This window comes from Semicossyphus pulcher, unplaced genomic scaffold, assembly GCF_022749685.1.
Source record: "Semicossyphus pulcher isolate SPU_LCO1_2020_fin unplaced genomic scaffold, fSemPul1.0.p SCAF_17, whole genome shotgun sequence".
NCBI lineage: Eukaryota > Metazoa > Chordata > Actinopteri > Labriformes > Labridae > Semicossyphus > Semicossyphus pulcher.
In genome coordinates, this window is record NW_027211681.1 from 21,986,579 (window position 1) to 22,006,580 (window position 20,002).

At 43.2% G+C, this 20,002-nt stretch overlaps 1 long non-coding RNA gene across 1 annotated transcript in view; it reads right to left on the reverse strand.

Annotated features, from left to right (window-relative positions):
• Positions 1-19,663, reverse strand: part of LOC138594237 (uncharacterized) — a 166,670-nt gene extending 147,007 nt beyond the window's left edge. The window contains exon 1 of the long non-coding RNA XR_011308439.1: positions 19,492-19,663. This is a non-coding gene — a long non-coding RNA (uncharacterized lncRNA). The remainder of the gene's footprint in view (positions 1-19,491) is intronic.
• Positions 19,664-20,002: the final 339 nt, after the last annotated feature.

The window sequence follows — 20,002 nt, forward strand, 5'->3', positions numbered from 1 at the left end:
TATGTAAGCTGGCTAATGGTAATGTTATCTAGCTCATGGTTATGTTAGCTAGCTAACGGTGATGCAATCTAACTAATGGTTATGTTAGCTGGCAAATGGTAATGTTATCTAGCTCATGGTTATGTTAGGTAGCTAACCGTGATGTTATCTAGCTCATGCTTATGTTAGCTGGCTATGGTGATGTTATCTAGCTAACGGTAATGTTAGCTTGAAATTGGTTGAGCGCTAACATAAGCTGTAGCTATCGTACCTTTTAGGAAATCAAATATGTTTATTCTTCTTGAAATAAAGCTCAGTGCACCTCTGGATTTTCACTGCTGATAATCTTTTCAGTTGCTGATCAATCGAGAACAAATGGTATTTTCATATTCCCAACATTTATACAGTTTGCGGACCAGCAGTACAGCATTATAACAGCATTTGAGCTGCCGCCATGTGAATAAAGCATTCTGGAATTACCAAACAATAATCAAAAAACCTTAGATTTGTGTAATAATATTCAGATACTGCACATCTTTTTACACAGAAAAGCTAAAGCTGCCAAAACAAGGCTAGATGCAGGCGACAGACACGATGGAGCCACTGTAAACACAGACTCATCAAAACTCATGAATCTGCCTCAGACCGCACTTTCTGTTTCCTCCTTTTTATCATCCACTGATCACAGAAATGATCATGTCACTCAAATCAAAGAGCACAGTGTTTTGCAGTATTTGGGCCAAAACATAAGGAGGCCTAGTTGGCTTCTGATTGGCTGCCGGCCCGTTGATACACAGCTGCTGGCTGCTCACATCAAAGGGCTTTGAGGATGGAAGAAGTAGTGCCAAATATTCTGACAGTAACTCAGTTCTAATTGTAGAAAACGTGGACAGACGGACAGTAGTCAACTGTTCAGCCATCATAGAGAGCTCCATTCACACACACACACACACACACACACACACAGGACGCATGAGCACACACAAACAGCCTCATATTCATATAATATAAAAAAATCATGTGCGAGCAAACACGTCCACACATGCGCACATCCCAAAGGATCTCATTACTGTGATTGGCTTCAGGACCTTTTGCTGATCAGGACACTCTTTTATGTTACATTTGCATCTCAAGTGTTTAAAGTGCCTTAAATGCATGCGTGTGCAGTGCAGGCACGTATGTATGGGTGTGCGTGAGTGGTTTTTGCGAAGCCGATAGAGAGATGGAGAAGAGAGGAGAGGAGAACAGAGGTGAGAAGGATGGGGAGGAAGGAGGGGTGAGGCCATGCATGGTCAGAGAGGGCAGACGTGAGCTAAATAGCTGAGTTGGCAACTGTAGAGCAGGGAGGGGGGAGGAGGGTGGGTGAGTCACGCTGCTGTGTGATGAGGTACAGTGTAAGGACAGTAGACTTTTCTGTTTCTTCCTGTGGGGATATGTTCTCTGTGGCTGGACGCAGTGAGCCGTAAGTCTGCACACTGTGGTGTTTTGTCTTTGCTGTTGTCTACTGTATTTTTTATTGTGGCTATTTTGTTGTCAGTAAAATGTGGTGCCGATTTTTAAAGATTGAAAGAGAGACCCTGATCTATATTAGTAGAATACAATGTAATAAAAGACACAAAATATCCAAAGCAATGCAGCCACAGCCCTTATTCAGCCACAGGTGATGACGTTGGGCCCCTCAGTAAAACAATGCAAACGGTCGTGCAGGTTGGAGTGTGCACTTGCTTGAGCTTGAAGGATAATCAGACACCAAAACACTGCAAAGCTGCTTTTAATGCTACGGGACAGGACTTTACGTCCCGTGAAGGTACCATGCTGCCAACAATCCCACATTACACATCAGTAATCTACCAAGAATGAGCACTTGCATGTATTTAGGGGTCTAACGCAGCACCTTGTAGTCAGAAGTAGTCATGTTGCAGCAAAAAGGTTCACATTTTCTGCAGACGGACCCTCTAATTGTTGTTCTGAGGGGACTGAACACATCTTAAGGCCTGGCTTGCAGTCAGCGGTCTGTTTCATCCCAAACATGTTGGATGTGGTTGAGGTCACGGCTCTGTGAAGGACAGTCACGTTCAAGAGGCATTCCATGAGTGCTGATAAAGACAACATCACGGGGACTTTTCACTCTGTGTATCACTCCGCCTCAGCCAGGCTTTGGGCCTACGATCGAATCACAGCCGTGATGATATGCAGAACATCACTCCCTCTCATGTGATACTGCTTAATTAATAATTGGTTAGCCGATCAACAGGGAATTAATCAGCATGCATTTTTATATTTTATTATTTCCATTACAGAAAAAATCCACACCAGTTAGTTTTTTAAATTTTAATCTTATTGTCCTCAGAGTTATTGAGGAACTTCAGTAATTACTGTTAGCTTAAAGGGCCCTTGTATGTTTCCCCAAAACACTGTTTACCCACTTTTTATTATTATAACAGATACACAGATACAGATGAATTAACTCACTGTAAAGTCTTTTTTTCCTTCTGATTTTGATGCCTCGAGTCTGAGAATAGATAGCCAAGAGGTCTAGTTCAGGGGCCCAATTAGCTGAGGTCACACCTCATAGACAGCTAGGGGCACTCACCTGTCAATCAAAGTGGTCTTGCCTTTAATTATGCATAACTATAAGCCTTATAAGAATTCACCTACATACAGCTTTTATGAATACGAGACAGAGCTAAAGAGAGCAACTTTAACATGGGGCTTTATGGGGGTTGACTCGCTTTGAGTCAGCCTCAAGTGGCCGATCATGGAACTGCACTTTGTGGCACTTCTGCGCTTACATTTTTCAGTCCTGGAGGTTTTCGCTTTGTACAGTTTCTCCATGTATTTGGATTCAGTAGAGAGATTGTCTTTTATCTGCCTTCACATTCATCAAGTGTGTTTTATGTCTCGTCTTTCATATTCAAGTGTCTGAGCAGCTGTACAGATACTTTTGGCCACATAGCATCAGCTGTGTGTGCATGCAGTGATTCGAGAGTGATTTGTTCACAGAAGCCGTAGCTTGTGTGGGTGTTTTTGTGTGTGTGAGTGTGCGTGTGTGTGGCACAAAGACATAATGGTGCTCCCAAATTTATGTGACATGCTTTCAGAGGCAGAGACACCACAGACACAAAGTCCCATGTGTGATATTTTCAGTTTACACATCTCAATATGTACTTGACTGAGCTGCCTCGGAGTGACGCAGAAAGAATCTCGGCGCTCTATAAAGTCCCCAACACCCACACATCCCTCTCTCTCTCTCATCTCTCTGTCTCTGTCTCTGTCGCTCTTCCCAGCACCCCACCCAGCAATCCAGTCCTGATTCTAAGGGACGTATCTGGGATTTAATACAATTTGTAGGGGAAGGAGGCTGAGAGGGATGAATGATATATTGACTTCTATATAAAAGCAAGGCTGGGGTGGTAATCTCATTTCAGGATGCTGTGATGAGATTCTGGCCTGTTTTCTCTCCCAGATGATGTGACTTTGGTCCTGACATCATCATCATGCTGCTGCTGCCTGCTGGTGTGTGTGTGTGTGTGTGTGTGTGTGTGTGTGTGTGTGTGCGATCGCATGCGAGTGCTTCATGCTTCATGATATGCTTCTCTGATTTTATCTGGAAGCTCAGCTAAAATTGCATCTCTATTTTTGTGGGCACGGCAGAGATAAAAATCTGCATTATTTTGGCCCTTCTAACAGAATCTGCTCTAATGTTTAAGAGCTTTATTAAACCAACTATACTGAATTATTGTTTTTCTAAAGTACCTATTAAACTATGTGCGACATCTTCATGAGAAAGGCTGTGTTAACGCAGAGGCTGTGAAGGCAGGAGGTCAGACGGTGTGTGAGGCCCAAATTTAGCTATGCATGTGTTTTTGAATCACGTCGGTAAAGTTTGTTTTGTATACATATTATAATTGAATTATTTTTCGGAGCCTCTCCTTCCTCTAGAAACGAACGAGTCGTTTTGCCATTCAAAGGTCAGACCTTAGCCGCGAATGGCCGACAGTATTTGGAGTTCCATGACGAAGACAAGACGCTGATGAGCTAAAAATAGATCATTGATAATAAAATCTGACGACACGTATGTTTAGATTTTCGTAAACCAGACAAGGCGGGACTAAAATGTTAGTGGTGGCAAATGCATATTTGTCTGTCAAACAATCAATCAATTCCTGTAACTGGGTCACGGGTATCACGGAGCTGGTTGTGAACTTTCTCTGTGTCACCCAGGTGTTCTGCTTCAGGCTCTTTTTTTTTACGCGTCATTTGACGCTTTTTCTGCACAAAAAGGAGCGATCATCGGCTGCCTGCTTCAGTCAGGCTGTTTACATGAGAAGTGATGATGAAAAGTAATCTTAGGAAGCTGTGTCTGTATGGATGAACTATATTATTATTATATTATATTTTATCAACAGAGGAAACGTTTTGACTAAAAGTAATGACAAAAATCTGATGACTTTTTCTTAACTAAAACTAGACTAAAACTGTAACGGGTAAAAATGACAAAAATGTGACTACAACTAAGAAGCATTTTCTAAGAATAACACTAAATCTAAAATAGCGATCCCACAAGGGGGAGCGGCCGCATCGCACTGTCACTCCAAAGTTGTAGAAAACATGGCTGCTCTAGGATCGGTTATTCGGCCTTACATGTGCGAGCCAGAATCGCCAGGAGGTATCAGAATGGTAAACTGAAATCTTGACAACGACTTGACTACAGGCTCGTGCAAGAAGCCAGCCTGAGGGGAATGAAGGTGAATGATGATTGGTCGATTTCAGCGAAAGCGAGGTTCTACGTAGAAACCTGCAGCTGTTCTGAACGGCCCGTTTCAGAGGCGACCTTTTTAAAAATGTGATTCTGGAAAAACAGAAATTTTGCAGTTTTCACTTTTTCACTGTGAACAATAAACACGCAACAATGTGAAACCCATGCACAACATTCTTTCTATTTACATTTCAAATTCAAACCGGATGTAACATACCCTAAACAGATCCTCTCATACACACTGAAGCATGCAGCTCACAGTAAACTAGCTCTTCCTTTGTCTTCGTATTTGAACAGCTGATTCTGCACTAGCACTAGCTTTCCTTTCAGCCACCTGTTGTTGTTCAGCGCTCGCCTGGGTCGAGACCTTTGAATCCAGCAACTCCAACGAGTTGACTGATTAGTCTGGCCTTGTGACATGAAACAGCAGATCCTCCATTTAGAAAGCAAACAATCCGATGAGTGCAGCAGGGGGACTGTCGTTTAGCAAATCAATGCGACAGGCAGGACTCCGGCCCTGCTTGATATCAATTATTGCGGCTGCTATAGACCGAATATCAGAATATAACAGACTCTTATTTTACATACACAGCATGTCTTTTCAATTTCCAATACTCCTGTTTTATTTTGTTTTCTCTCTGCTCTACCCTGTCTCGTAAACCCAGACAAAACAAGTATGTTTGCATGTCTACACTTAAACTTAAAAATCACTATCAGGCAGTGCAGCCTTGAAAACAAGCTACTGTGTTCATTTCAGTCAGACAACTCCCATTTGTAACAGTCTGAAATGTTTACCGCAGCAGCAGAACATAGCTGGTGTTTGGCGTCTCAGCTCCGACCTCATCCCTCCTCGCAGATTTACTTTACATGCAGACAGCTGAGGAGTGATGAGATAATATCTTAAACCCCCCTAGCCGGAGCCTGCAGGTGGATGCTGTGGTGGTGGTGGTGGCAGCTGAAATAGAGCGCCGAATCAAGTGTTTGTCAGGTGATTTTGGAGAGTGACACATGTCAAGGGTGAAATTGGTGCAGTTTGAGTCGCCTGCCTGAACTAGCTCGCAGGTGTCGCTCTATTTGATTTTTTCCGTGACACTTGGTGCTGTTTGAGTTTGTATATATGGTTTTATTTATTAAACAAACCTCCCTGTGGATTACGGTCTTCCTTTTTTACAAAGTTGTATGAGTGGGGTTAATTTCTTTAGCCGGGTGGATGGTTGCTTTTTTTGCACTTATTTTATTCTGCTGTAAAATTCTTCTTGTTGTTGCCGTTTGTGATTTAAAGGTATAATAAGTAGGATTTTCCGAGAAAAATAAAACTTGGACTTTTACAAATAAAATATGAATCATCACATATGGGCCTCTATACATGTGTGTTGGTGAGTGTGTGTGAAGACCCTTGTGTGACCCTTCCCTCTGCATCTATTCTGTTGTTTTCATCTGGGGTGCTGCTGTGGTTCACTAAGCCAATCACAGCGTATAGGTGAATGTGGGAGTGGTTCAAATTAGCAACTGGGTCCCATTCAGACCGGCGAACATGGCGACAGAGCGATGCAGAGTTGGCCTTCTTTCTGTTGGACAGGTAGGTGCCTCAAATCGGGTAGGACAAGCTAACCGCCGGTCAGCATGCTAGCACAACTGTAACCGAGATGCTGTGTGTTCTCGCACGAGAGAGTAAGAGTGAGCTTCTGGTGACGAAGAGCCCAGGAGGAGGGGCCCAGTTTGAATGTGTTGTTGACAGAATGCAAGAAAAAATCCTGCTTATTATACCTTTAATGTAAAGCCTATTTAGCTCACTTGTTCTGAATTGTGCCATATAAATATAAAGGTCTTGATTTGCCTGCTTTAAACTTAACAAACAGTTTTCATACATATATTGTGTGACCTTAAATGTCAATCACAACAAAAATAAAATAGCCCAATGTTAAATCATGTTCATGACATATTTAAAATGAATTGCCACACTAGTCTCCATATTCTGTAAGAAGATGACATGACCCCCTCCCTTACTCCACTCACAGCACCACTAATATCCTGCCACCTGATTCACATACAGCTGGATTTATTGGATTCTTGATATTTACTCTTTTCACAAATATATTGCATTTCTCTGCTACTCAAAGAGGAGGCAGCGAAGCAGCGTGTCCGGCGGATGGACGAGAACACATCACAGTACAGAGCGATCCGGCACACCTTATGTAAGGACATTTGTGGTATCTCGTCCTTATTGTAGCCTTCATCATTTGTCTCTTTAATGACAGTCTCAGTAAACCTTCGTCCTGGTTAACTTTCTCTGCGTGAGAGCAGTGAAGTCTTTGCTGTATCTCTGGAAGAACAGTCCTGAGCGGCTGACAGCTTGTTTGTCATTACCCAGGATTCTCAGTGTTGTCATGGTAATGCATGTCTGTGGGAGATCTAAGGGGGATCGAAAAAATAAAAACGAGAGAACATCCAACATTGAGCCATTGTGATACATTTAGAAACTCTTTGCCTTCGCCTTGCTTAAGTTCCTTTTTATTTTGTTCTCACTTTCTAAAGATGTTATGTAACCTGGGGAGGGTTTCAGGCTCGGGAATCTGAACAAACGTGTTCAGAAACCTTTACCAAGAATAACAAATCTTCAATTGTCGATGTATGTCTAAAAACTCAGAGATTCAAATTAGATGAAGGTTAAAACATTAGTAGAAAACAGATGCACTAATTTGCTCTTAGTTGAATGAGCAGATCAATACCACATATGGTAATTAAGATGCAATCACCAGCAGCAGGTTAGCTTATTTTAGCTTAGCATTAAGATTGCTGACTTGCTTCATTCATTCATTCACACCAGGCCCTCCAGGAAGTGAATGCGTCCAGCTGAGTCTGCCACACAACCAAACACAGCAGTCAGTTTTTTACACTTTATTTACAACAAGATGAATAAGAAAACTATCCCTGCTGTCATTGGGCAAAAGGCCGGGTACACCCTGGACTGGTCGCCAGTCAATCACAGGGCTGACACATAGAGACAGACAACCTTTCAACTCGCGCCCACACCTATGGAGTTTTGGTGTGCGTGTGTGCAGGCTCGGGGGGTTAAGCCTTTCTTAGATACAAGCAGGGGGCGCTCCAAGGTACAAAAAGGTGAGAACCACAGCTCTAACAGATTATTTTGTAGCGTGTTATGCCCAACACTGCCGACAGGGGAATGTCATCAATCTTCTCATCGGAGTAAAAGTAATAATGGGAATCAGTTCCTAATTTTCCTAAATGTTAAACTGTTCCTTCAGTGCATCTGAAGAGTCTCAGGAAAAAGTAGCTATTTGATTAAAAAGAAGCGTAGCATAAATAATTACAATTTGGAGATCTTGCTATTTTAGGACATTTAAAGCGGCCTGACTGGATTAGAGGAGGGAAAATTAAGCAATTAATTGATTAGTCATTAAACAGAAAACTAACCGAAAACACCTTTTTTATGACTCATTTCTGAGGTTTTACGACACAAAAACGAATTGATTGATATAGAAAATAAGAGCAGAAGAATTGATAAGGAAAGTAACTGTTAGTTGTAGCCCTGTACACTGGAAAGCTGTTATTATAACACTCACACGGCGTGATTTTACCTCCTCACATAGGCTGAAATTAAGGAGCCAATTCTTCGAGAAACGCTCTCCGCACAGAAGAAAACTGCAAACACTTACAGACAACATGTCACAGCACAACACAAAACCTCAGAGCCTCAAGTCTGACAGCAACAAAGGGAGAAAATGAAGGCTGAGCAAAGGCGGCTATTATAAAATCATATACACCTAATATTGCTTTCACTGAGACGTTTAACCTCAGCGTATGCCTCAACGCACGCGCACGCACGCACACAGACACAGAAATACAAAGCGTGTCACACTTCCAACACCCAGAGTGCATACTGCAAACAGCTGTCAGATATGAACGCTGTTTCTCTCTCGTGTTCTCTCTTTTCACAACTCTCAGACACACACACACACACACACACACACACACACACACACACAGATTCCGGTATGTCTGAGACTTGGCTACAAAAACAGGATAAAATGCACAGCGCTCTGGGAAATTAAAGGATTATACGAGGAGAGATATTTAGTTTGTCTCGACTCACACACTCACATTCACACTTTGCTACTTTACTTCCTTCCCACACACACACACACACAGATACTGCATCCCCAAAGTGACATAAACATACACACATGACCTTTGACCTCGCTCAAACACATAGAAACAACCCTCCGCCCACTCATGCACTCTATCACTTAGTAATTCACCCGAAACAGACACAAACTCTCTCTCTAACTCTCACACACACACCCCATCCCAAACACACACACACTTGGCTGCCGAGCGCTGGTATTTCCCCCTGGTGTTACTGAGCGCTAATTGACGAAAGGTTTGTACGGTTTAGCCCCTCTTGTGATTGCCAGTTGGCTGATTTCACAAAGCTTGTAAATAACTGAAGTGCTAAATTGAACAGAAATCTGACAGAAAGCGAGAGACTACACAGAGCAGGAACATCAATGAAGTGGAAACCCCTTTAAATGTTTGGCCAGAGGACTGAAGGCTGCAGTGAGTATCAGTCAATGTCACCTCTGCTATTAAATGAGAGGATCACCTGCATGACTTTCTGTCATTAAGTTTATAGACTGCAGGCACTGATTCTGTATCAGTATGCACAAACTGCATCTCTATCTTATAGACTACATTAATCATCTTACAAGTTCCCCTAAAAGCAAGTGAAGTTAAAGTTTAGTCAAATAATTTCACACAGTTTTCTAAATTTCTCATTATACACTTTTTTAATTGAGCACGACTTCGGCATGTTAAGGCTGGATGCTCGTTTTGATATCTGTTGGTGTTACGTCGTAAGTTGGCCTTTTATTATTGATGTATTGGTTGATTTCTTAGCTATTAAAGAGCAGCTCCAGTCGTGTTTTCAGACGTATAAAATGCTCTGTTTGAAATAATAAATTGTGTCTGACATGTTTTTTTCTGCAAAATACGTTTAATTACCTCCCGAGGCGTCTCCTCCTTCTCCCTCATTAAAAATTCCCCAATCTGCATAGGCCCCGCCCACTACGTGCTACGTTTCTCCTTTCATAAAATTACAGCCGAAAACATTTAGTGGCAGCTTGTTGAAACTTAGCTAGCTTGAAATGTAGTAATTAGTAGTAGTGACGTTAACGTTAGTCAGTCGTGAGTTTGCAAATATTACGATGATGGTTACAGCTGGCTCGCGCATCGCCAAAGTGGTTGCCATAGGTTGCACAAAATTATATGCATAGCGTCACTCCGTCCATTAATGGGATTGGCTCCTTAGTAGGGCTGTCAACGAATATTCTAAGTTTGAGTACATAATCGAATTGTAATAAAAACTTATATTCGGATATTAAAATTAATATTTGATGTGAAAAATATCAGCACTACCGTGGCTGTCTTGCGTGTTCTCATATGTCCTCGCGCACACGCTCTTGGTTACGGAGCATCTCTGAATGCATCACAACGTCACTTTAGATACGTTAATTAGTCTCATTGAAACGAGCTAAAACCGTGTGGCGTGTGGTAATGATGGCGGAGAATTCAAATCCCGGCCCGGCCGGAGAGAGAGAGATTCTCACCCCCAGGATAACAGACAGTTATAGTTATGTTGATTTTTTTAAAGGACATATTTATGTTTTAAATATACCTGTCACAGCACGGCTCGCTCCGAGCGCTGAATGTCCGTTCTACCGTAACCTTATTATTTTGCAAGGATGTTTTTCTTTTAAAAGGCATGTTTATGTTTAAATAAATCTTTGCAAGTAAGTTTGTCTCTTGTTGTATTGGCGGACATTAGTGTGCAAAAATAGATATTCAAATAGTTTGAATAGTTTTGACAGCACTACTCCTTAGCTTTGTGACGTCTCAAACCTGCCAATCTGAACACGTGTTGTTCAGCCTGTCCTTGGTACACTGCAGTTTAAAAGCAGACAGACCCAGCCGTGGAGCTGACTGCTGATGTTGTCCCTGATATGTCTTACAGCACATGAAGAACACCACATGGAGAGTAAGTTTCACTGGACGCGGCTTTAATAAACGCATTTTTAATTGATTTGTTTCATTGGTGGTGCTGCAATCATATTCATTAATGCCTTCTAGAGAATAACTAGGAAAAAGTTGACAACATTTTTTCATTTTCAGGGCTTCATAATGATACACAAAGTGCATGTTTTTGCAGTGTATGCTACATAGTATATAGCTCAAAAACTGAGGCTGTGTCTGAATTGTTTTAATGGCTTTACACGCTTCCAGCCCTGCATCTCAACTGGTTAGTCAATAGATCTGTCATAACTGTTTAAAGAACTGCTCTGCTAAAGTTAGGCTGCATTCAGGTCGATAATAGCGCTGTCATGAAACGAAGCCTCCTCGTTTCTTTCATTTACGCCACTGTGGTGCAGCAGCTGGTGATGAAGCAGAGCTGACCCTACTGCACCTGTACTTAGTTCAGTGGTTCTCAACCTGGGGGAGGAATCGGAGCGCCACAGGGTGAGACGAGACGGCAGAGGGGAAAAAGAAATAACAAAAGGATGGGAAAGATAATTTCAGGTGGTCGCCAGATGGTTGTGGAGCATGTTGGTTTTTTTAACATTACATCACTTTGATAGTGATATAATTTGCCTTACAATTGTGTGTGTGAGAGTCAGTGGGCCCTATTTACATGGCGCACGGTCTAAAGCGCATGGCACAAAGTGATTTAGCGCCCACTTAAGCGGCACACAATCAAGCGCAAAGAGGTTGGCTTTAGTCCCTTGATTATTCACTGCTGTGTTTTGGGAATAACATGGTCAACCAGTGTGCGCGAACACGGACTTCATTACTCTGGGGGGGTCGTGACGCTAATCTTTTTATACACCTACAGTAGACACATTCAAGTTATGGTAAACGCCATGATGCATACACCTGAAGTTTCCTGCGGCTGACATTAATCCTGGAGCAGAGGAAGAGAAATCCCAGAAGTTATTCTTAAAGTTCAATTTTTTATGTTATAATATGTTCTGGGGAGTTTTCCTCTTTAGCTCGAGTTTAGAGGAGTTGCTGTTGTATGCCTGAAAAGCCCATTGAGACACTGAACAGGAAGTCGGGTTAAACAAACTTGACACGACTTGATAAACCAAAACAACAAAAGCAATGTTTTTTCTCTGTGTGAATGTCCTTTTCACATATTTACCACAAATCCACACCAAGTTGTCTCTTCAACCCCAAGGTGAGTTCTTTTGATCTTCTCCTTTAACACCAAGAAGAAAGAAACAAAGAGCATAGTTTTCAACCTCACTCAGAGATTTCAGGTTTTAATGCTGCCCTAATAATTGCACCGTCATGCTTTCTGTTCACGTACAGCAGCATGCACGCGGTTACCAATGATGACAGACACAGGTGTTCTGCTCAAACAAAATGTCTAACAAATCTAAGATTGTCAGACAGCGGCAGTTAAAAGCATTTCACACTTTTGTAAGCCAGTGACCAAGGACTTTGTGAGCTGACACATCTCTTACTTTGAGATTTTATCAGCTTTAGCTAGCTAGCTAATTAAGCTAACATTAGCTCTATTTTAACAACATCTCTGGTTGACTTATTAACATTTTCTTCTGACTCCTTTTAAAAAGACATCAAGTCTTACTTGATAGCTACATGATATTGTGTTTAAGGATTTGGGCTAAAGCTGTGTGTCTTAAAAAAGCATGTTGTGCTGTGGTGTAATCCCAGAACTAGTTAGCCCTAGCATATGATAAATCAGACTGTTTTCCATGCTAGCATTACATAACTGTGTTTAGCTAGTTAGCACACTTACAAGCAAAGAAGACCTTAGATTAAAGCTTTATTCGTGTTTTGAAATTGTTCTAATTTTAACATAAAAGAAAAGTACTTTCTGATGAGGAAAGTGTTTGGCCAAACATTAGCCCTTTTTACACTGCGGTTCCGCCTCAGCGCCGTAGCAAAGCTCCGCCGTCATGCAGCCTTTGTCATTTAACATTTGACCATGCAAAACCGGCTTGAAGCCGCCCCAGTGTGTGTTTTTACAAAGCGTTCTGGCATTGCGGAAGCAAAACATGCGCAAGGTGTAAACAAACTTGCTTCAAATACACACACACGCCGCTGTTCCGCACTCCCATCTCTGCCGTTTACACAGATGCTGTTTCGCCTCTGTTTCGCCTAACATTACTACCTCCGATGCCAGCTCACAGGCGGAACAACCTCGCCCCACCATTCCGCCTCCGTGCGAAGACGGAACGTTACAGAGGCGTAATAATCCCGCCTTGAACTGGCAGTGGAAAAAGGGCTATTGTCTAGGATAACACGTTTAGTTGGGGTTGTTGAAGTGTAAACTTTAGCAGCTCAAAGACACTTAAACGTTAGCTTAAAATTTGATATAGCATCCAGAACCAGAGTCCATAGAGGGTGGAATTACTTTTGTTATGAGAACTAGGCTTATTTTTCACACTTAACCCTACAGACTATTGTTGTATGAGAAGCTGAGTGAGGTTACTAGCTCATTTTAAGCTACTTAGTTGGGACACGCTAACATTTACAGCTACAGGAGTTTTATGTTGAAACAATTTTTGGCTCTTGTATTTTATGCTTTGGAAAGGCTAAAACAAAGACTTACAGGAGTCTCAAAAGCATGCTGTCAAAGAAAGATAGATATTTGGTTATATATTAAAAGTCGCCACAGTGCAGGGAGTGAGGTCTCTGACTCTTCAGGGGGTTAAAAACCTATTTCAATGATAAAGCCATGGATTCCAACTGGTTCTGGGTATTAACTGGACCTTCAATTGTTTTTACAGGGAGTAAAACAAATTTCAGGATTCAAACAGTCCCCTCAGAAATGAAAGTTATCAGTAAGCTAACAGAGGGAATTATCTTCGCCCTTCTTCTCTATCATTTTCTCTGTCAGAGCTTCTCGAGGTATATTTCCAGCAACGGGACGGGGAAACAAATGACACCCAAACCCTGGAGAAATTTGTCACCAGAGAAGAGAGAAAACAGCGAGAGATGACGGAAAGATAAGAGAAGAGAGACAAATCAAAAAAAAAAAAAAAAAAACAATCTCCCTGTTGCTCTCCCGCGGCTGGTATCTCGGGGTTTTTGAACGACAGATCTTTATCGGGAAATGGAGGAAGAGGAGAGGTAATGCCATTTCAATAGTCCGGGCTCTAGTAGTTAATGGGACAGCCTGAGAGATTTCTCCTCTTAGCCCTGAAGAGGACCTCAGAGCAGAACATCAGAGGGGTTTTCAAGTCTGTGCCAGGCCACAGTGTCTCCAAACTGCCTGTGCACACAGAGACAGTGCTGTCTGCAGAACACAGGGCAGAGGTAATGAAACAGAATAGAGACGAGCAGGCTGGGAGGAAAACACATCTATTGAGCGCTTTTCACCATCTTTCCCACCCTTTTGTTATTTCTTTTTTCCCACTGCCGTTTCATTTCACCCTGTGGCATCCCTATCCCTCTCTCTATCTATCTCTCCGTCTCTATCACCTCTCAGCCTCTTACCCATCCCTCTCCCCCGCTGCTCTTTCTTCCTCTCCCTCTCTCAGCATACACACCACGATCTCTCCTTGATTTCCAGAGAGAGGCTGGTATAGCAGCAGCAGCCAGCATACAAACTAGCTGACTCAATATACACACACACACTCACGCGGGCGCGCACAGGCTGCATGAATAGGGTGTGTGCATTGTGGCGGTATGGAACGATGGAAGCAGAGATGAGAGGAAAAAGAGGGAGGAAAGTAGAGAGAAAAAGAAGGTGTGAGACCTGAGCTGGAGAGTTTAGTTTGGGATTAGCTGTAGTTCTGGCATGCTGGCATCAGCAAGACATGCGTCAGCATACATTAAGGAGCTCATTCATCATTCACGCTACAAGCTGGAGCTATGAGGTCACCGCTGGGTTGGCTCATTGTTTTAAAACGTAACGCTCGGGTTAATGGAAGCGGCTCACAGGAATTCTTAAAGCAAGACTCCAGGCCCGAAATGATTCCAGTTTTTATAAGATTCCCAGAAGAAAACAGGATCATCTCAATTTTATGAGCCTCAGGCCAGAAAAGTTTAGGCAACATTTCAGCAAGAGAGTGAGGTGTGAGTCAGGGTCATGGGAACAGTGACCTATGGCTATGTTAAAAGGTCCGTCCATATTAAAGAGCATATAGCTCTGAATGTACGCACAAGTTTTAAAATATCTAATGCTGTCTAAATACAATATTAACAACAGTTTTTAAGTGGAACTCGTTTCTACTGAGGAGAGAAATTCCCCCAAAATCTCTGAAAAGAGACGTTTAATTTTTAATACGTTATATTTCAATGCTGCGAGCAGCACAAACCGACTCCACTCAGTAACGTTCCGTGCACAAATCTCAGAGACGCATGGCTAGATAATCCGAGTCTGCAAAGTCCTAAAATAATATCATTTTTTATCTTTATAATCGTGTGAGGAACATATTTTTAAACAACAAGAATTAGATCATGTGCAAACTAAATGGTGATTGTTTCATATCATTCTTATCTTATTTGAGGATAAAAACATGTCAGGACTTCACACACAGAAATCAAATAGTATAGAAAACTATGTAATATAGATCCACCTATCCATCCCTCCATTATCTATACCCATATCCTGTTCATGATCCCGGCGGGGGCGGGAGCCAATCCCAGTTCTCATTGGGCGAGAGGCGGGGTTACACCCCGGACTGATCGCCAGTGGGCTGATACAGAGAGACAGACAACCTTTCGCACTCACATTAACACCTACGGGCAATTCTAGAATGAATGAACCTGACGAGCATGTCTTTGGACCGTGGGAGGAAGCCTGAACCCATGCATGCACAGGGAGAACATGCAAACTCCTCAAAAGAAGGCCCACTTCGTCTGAACCGGGATTCGAACCAGGAACCTTTTAGCTGTAAGCGCTAACCACTGCCAACGTGCAGCCTGTGATGTATATCTTATATCCAAATATGGTATTTTGTAAGTAGAACTAGGATCTCTGATAATCAGGAGTAACACTGTTAGAGTCCTTCTTCCCAAATGTACTTGCAATGCAGCTATCAAATACGCTTAATAGATTATGAAGCACAAAGTTTCCCTCTGAAGTGCATTAGAGTTTAGGTAAAATAAAGCAGACTATAGGATTTCAATCCTGTTCTTTAAGTTCTCTGATGCTTTCTAAATAAGCTGAAAAGAAAACACGTAACACACAGAGATCAGGCCTTACAGAGAGCAAGCTGCCACTCCCCTGCTTCCCTATTTGCATACTGTGTGCGTGCATCGGTGTGTGTCTGTGCGCGCGCCTGTGTGTGTGTGTGTGTGTGAGCCGCAACTTGCAACAATAACTTCCTAATTACAGTTCCCCAGTGTTAGTGCAATCTTCCTGAAATGCTAACTAGCCTCCTACTGGGAATATGGTACATTATTAATCCATGTGCTTTCTTGAGCGTGTGCATCCTGAGCTCGGAAAGGGAACGCGCGTGTGTCTGCAGCACGCACGTATGCGAGCGTTCGTGCGTGCATGTGCCGGTTTGCATGCCTATAATAATCATTTTCTCGGACTTATACTGATGCTTTGTTAACACACAGGACAGTAAGGTGAGTATGTGTCATGTAATGAGTGTCGGTGTGTGAATAAGCCACACAGAGTTTAAATATATGCAAGTCTTGCTACTTTTTCAGCCTAAACTAATGTTTGCAACTTATTTCTATTCCAAAGATATTTTACTTAAAGAAAAAGAAAATGATTAAATGTAACAATAGCTAAAAGTAGAAAACGTCTCCACATGCAGACCCAGTCAGCAGGGAGCTGCTATGTTAACTATGCATGCAGATTTGCTTCCACGCCATGGGGGAATCCCCGCTCCACCAAGATCAACATTATGACAAGAGAGTGTGCCGGCTCTCTGTGTGCCAACATGCTTAAAATGGGGGTCTAGTTCCTGTTGAAATATGGATGACTTTGACAAACAATAACTGACGCGAGTTGATTCTGAAATTTAGCCTGGGATTCCCACAGATACGCGCTCCGTGTTGCTCCCTTTTAGAGGCAGCTAAAAGGGTAAGAAAAATGCAGTAAATGGATGCGAGAGCGGAGGGAGGGATCTCCCGTTACACAACAGTGTTTCCTTCGTATTCCTGGAGAACTTGCCCCAAAGTGATGCCTCTAGGTACTAAGATTGTACCACGGATGGATAGCTCACTCCTGGGTCGGCCGTGAGTGATACAGAGAGAAGAAAGGAAAAAAAAGTGCTTTTACAACTTCAGGTGAAGGTTCAGAGAAACAAACGGGTGTTAAAACAAGAACGCAGAGACCTTGAACTCATCGTTCCTCCTTCGTTTTGTTCCTGCAGACATTCTGGCAGTTCCTCTCAATGAAGCTGTCACTTCTGATTACAGCTGATTTTTAATGTTGCCACCTGCCTTATTGCAGATGTGACTATAATACTTTACCATTTATGCCATTTCTACTGCAGCTGCACATAAACCTTCCACCGTGTAGCTGTTTGAATAGAGGTTTTAGGGTATTTTCGAAGGGGAGTTTTTAGCACTCAAGAGCTAAAAGCTGACATGTTTGGTCCGGGTTAAGAGACACTTTTGTTCCTGCCCGATCAACAGTGTTCTGCTCTTATAACTCTTGAGCCTGGAGAAGCGCTGCTGCAGCGAGCACTGCAGTACTAATGCAGGATGAAAGCAAGATGAGCGACCTCTAAGATAGTTATCAATGAATTCCCAGGACGACTAAAGACTTTTCTGTGACTGAGGATCTGTGGCCTTGAAAAGAGCCACGCTAACCATTTCTCACACCCCAACGCATAATGAGTCATTGAAGCCGCTCTGTTTTAGTTAAACTACCTCATGTCTATTCATGGTGCGAGGAGAGGGACCCTCTCTCTCCCTCTCCCTCTCTCTCTCTCTCTCTCATGTCCTTCTATCAATCTGTCTGTCTTCCTTCCATTTCCCACTCTCCCTCTGTGGCTCTCAGCCAACAATTGGAGTCAGTCAGTGGAAAAACTCTGTTAGTAGTCCATGCCCTATGGGACAGAGTGGCAACAACATCCGTTACAACAGATAGCGGGGCAGTAGGCACGAAGCAGCCAAAATTTTACTGGTTGAGCGACTTCTTGTCACACACATGCAAACAGTTGGCGACTGTGGTTTAAGAGCACATCGGGCCTGTTATGGACTTTAGCTGCACAGCCATATTTTAACTGGGAGAGGCTTATACGTTTATGCCAAAGTGGGGATAAACCACCACATGCTAAACCTGGCTGCATCTTACCAGTCTCTGCTCCACTGGAGGGTTGAACGCCACTCGTCCAGAAAATATGCCCATGTTTGGTGTGTTGACGGTGGCCGTGAAGGCCGCCGTCCAACACGTCACAACACATCTCTTATATGTGTTAAATTGTGTTGAGCTCCGGTGCAAGTGAATGCCACAATGTATGATTCATATCCTTTTAATGCTCATTAAGCAATGCAGTGACCCTTCATGCCCTGTATGGCATTTAATATGTTTCTCATGTATTCCCTTTTTTTCCTTTAAAGGAGCATCAATCTTTCACGTGAAGGACGTTTAAGTGGTAACAAGGGAAATAAACAGTTTAATGATGACGCTGAAGAAACTTTCCAAAGGTGAAAATGATCATTCTGATGATGTCTTTGATGCATTTGAGTTGTAATACAGGACACGTACAACCCACTGCTACTGGGACAGAAAGTTCTGATATCAAATCTCTGCAGCTGCTGCTTCAATTTACCCCATCATTTTCATAAATCTGTCTCTTGTGAGTCCCCCAACTTTATGGTTATGCAACACTAAATAGCTGGCGCGCCCCTTTAAATTGTCACCTGTCTGTACATGGTCAGCCTTCTCGCATGCACAAGCACTTGTGGTGCAATGTTCCGTGCATGTTGAGACTAACATGGAAACACTTAACCCTGCGCACGGTGCTGAAGTCTTTCAGGGGGATTCATCTTTTGTCGTAACAGTTTAGAATATAGAATCGTGTAGCTTCAACCACAAACTTAAATAAGAAACATGCTGACAACAGCACACAGCAGAAGCTACCATTTGAACGACATCTAAGAGAGTTAAGCGGGCTTGATGTTTCGCTGCCTGCAGCTCACAGTGTGCAGAGTCGCTGTCCAGGGTGCTGAACGCTCAGCCCGCTGGTCTGCGTTGCGGGTATGAGGGCTAAGTCGTGCCGGTCTCTCGTTCTGGCGCTGCAGCCTGTCCCGGGACAAAAACTATATTAATGCCAAGTGTCCGGCCTTAATGTAGGCAAAATATGACACCTTTCCAGAAGCATCTCGGTTACGAGTTGCACAGTTAAAGGCTGCACAGACTGGAGGACGGGACGTTGATGCGCCGCACACATTCACCACGAGCCGATAATGCAAATCTGGATCTATGTTTCTGCGTCCGCGTTAGCAACGGACACTCAGGGGATGGAGATAAGATAAGCAAGACTGCCTGAATAGACAACAAGCAAATTCCCCTCATTCATCACATCTACACACACACGCACGCACGCACGCGCAAACACACACATACACACAGAGGGGGTCAGAGTCGCTGATTTCAGAACCGCAGGAATGCCTGAGCTGTTGGCGTATTTCAAAGTTGCCTACGCAATGCGAGTCCGGCAAGCCATCACACGGCACGCACACATGAAATGAAGCCAAACGCTTTTGTGCGCAATCTCCAGATGTGTCCACTTTACCTGATCCAGATGTGGGAGAAGCCTCGGTTCCGCCTCGCAGGGTTCAAAACGCTCCGCTCCGCTCCTCTGCCAGTATCTGTGTCTGTGTTGATGTGGTGGATTTTTTTTTTAAGTCTTTGTCACTGATTTGATCCCAGCTTGCACGTGTCTCCTCTGCGGCTCCTCAGTGAAGAGCAGTGACCGGGAAAAGCTCGGCGGTCACAGCAGCAGCAGCAGCAGCCAGTGGATGTTGCGATTCACGCGCGTCAAGATTTTTTAGGGATGCAAAACGGCGCGTGATGTGATGAGCTGCCTCCTCGCCGCTGTCTCCCTCGTTCTCCGTCTCTCTCTGCTCTCAGTTTCTGCCTCTCACACTGCGTCAGGCTCCACTCCCCCCTCCTCCTCTTCCTCTTCCTCTCTCTCTCTCTCTCTGTTTGACTGCCTTTGACTCTCTCTCTCTCTCTCTCTTTCAGTGTGGAACAGACGGTGATTAATTCGCTGGAATTCAGTTGCTTCTCTCTCTTTCTATATG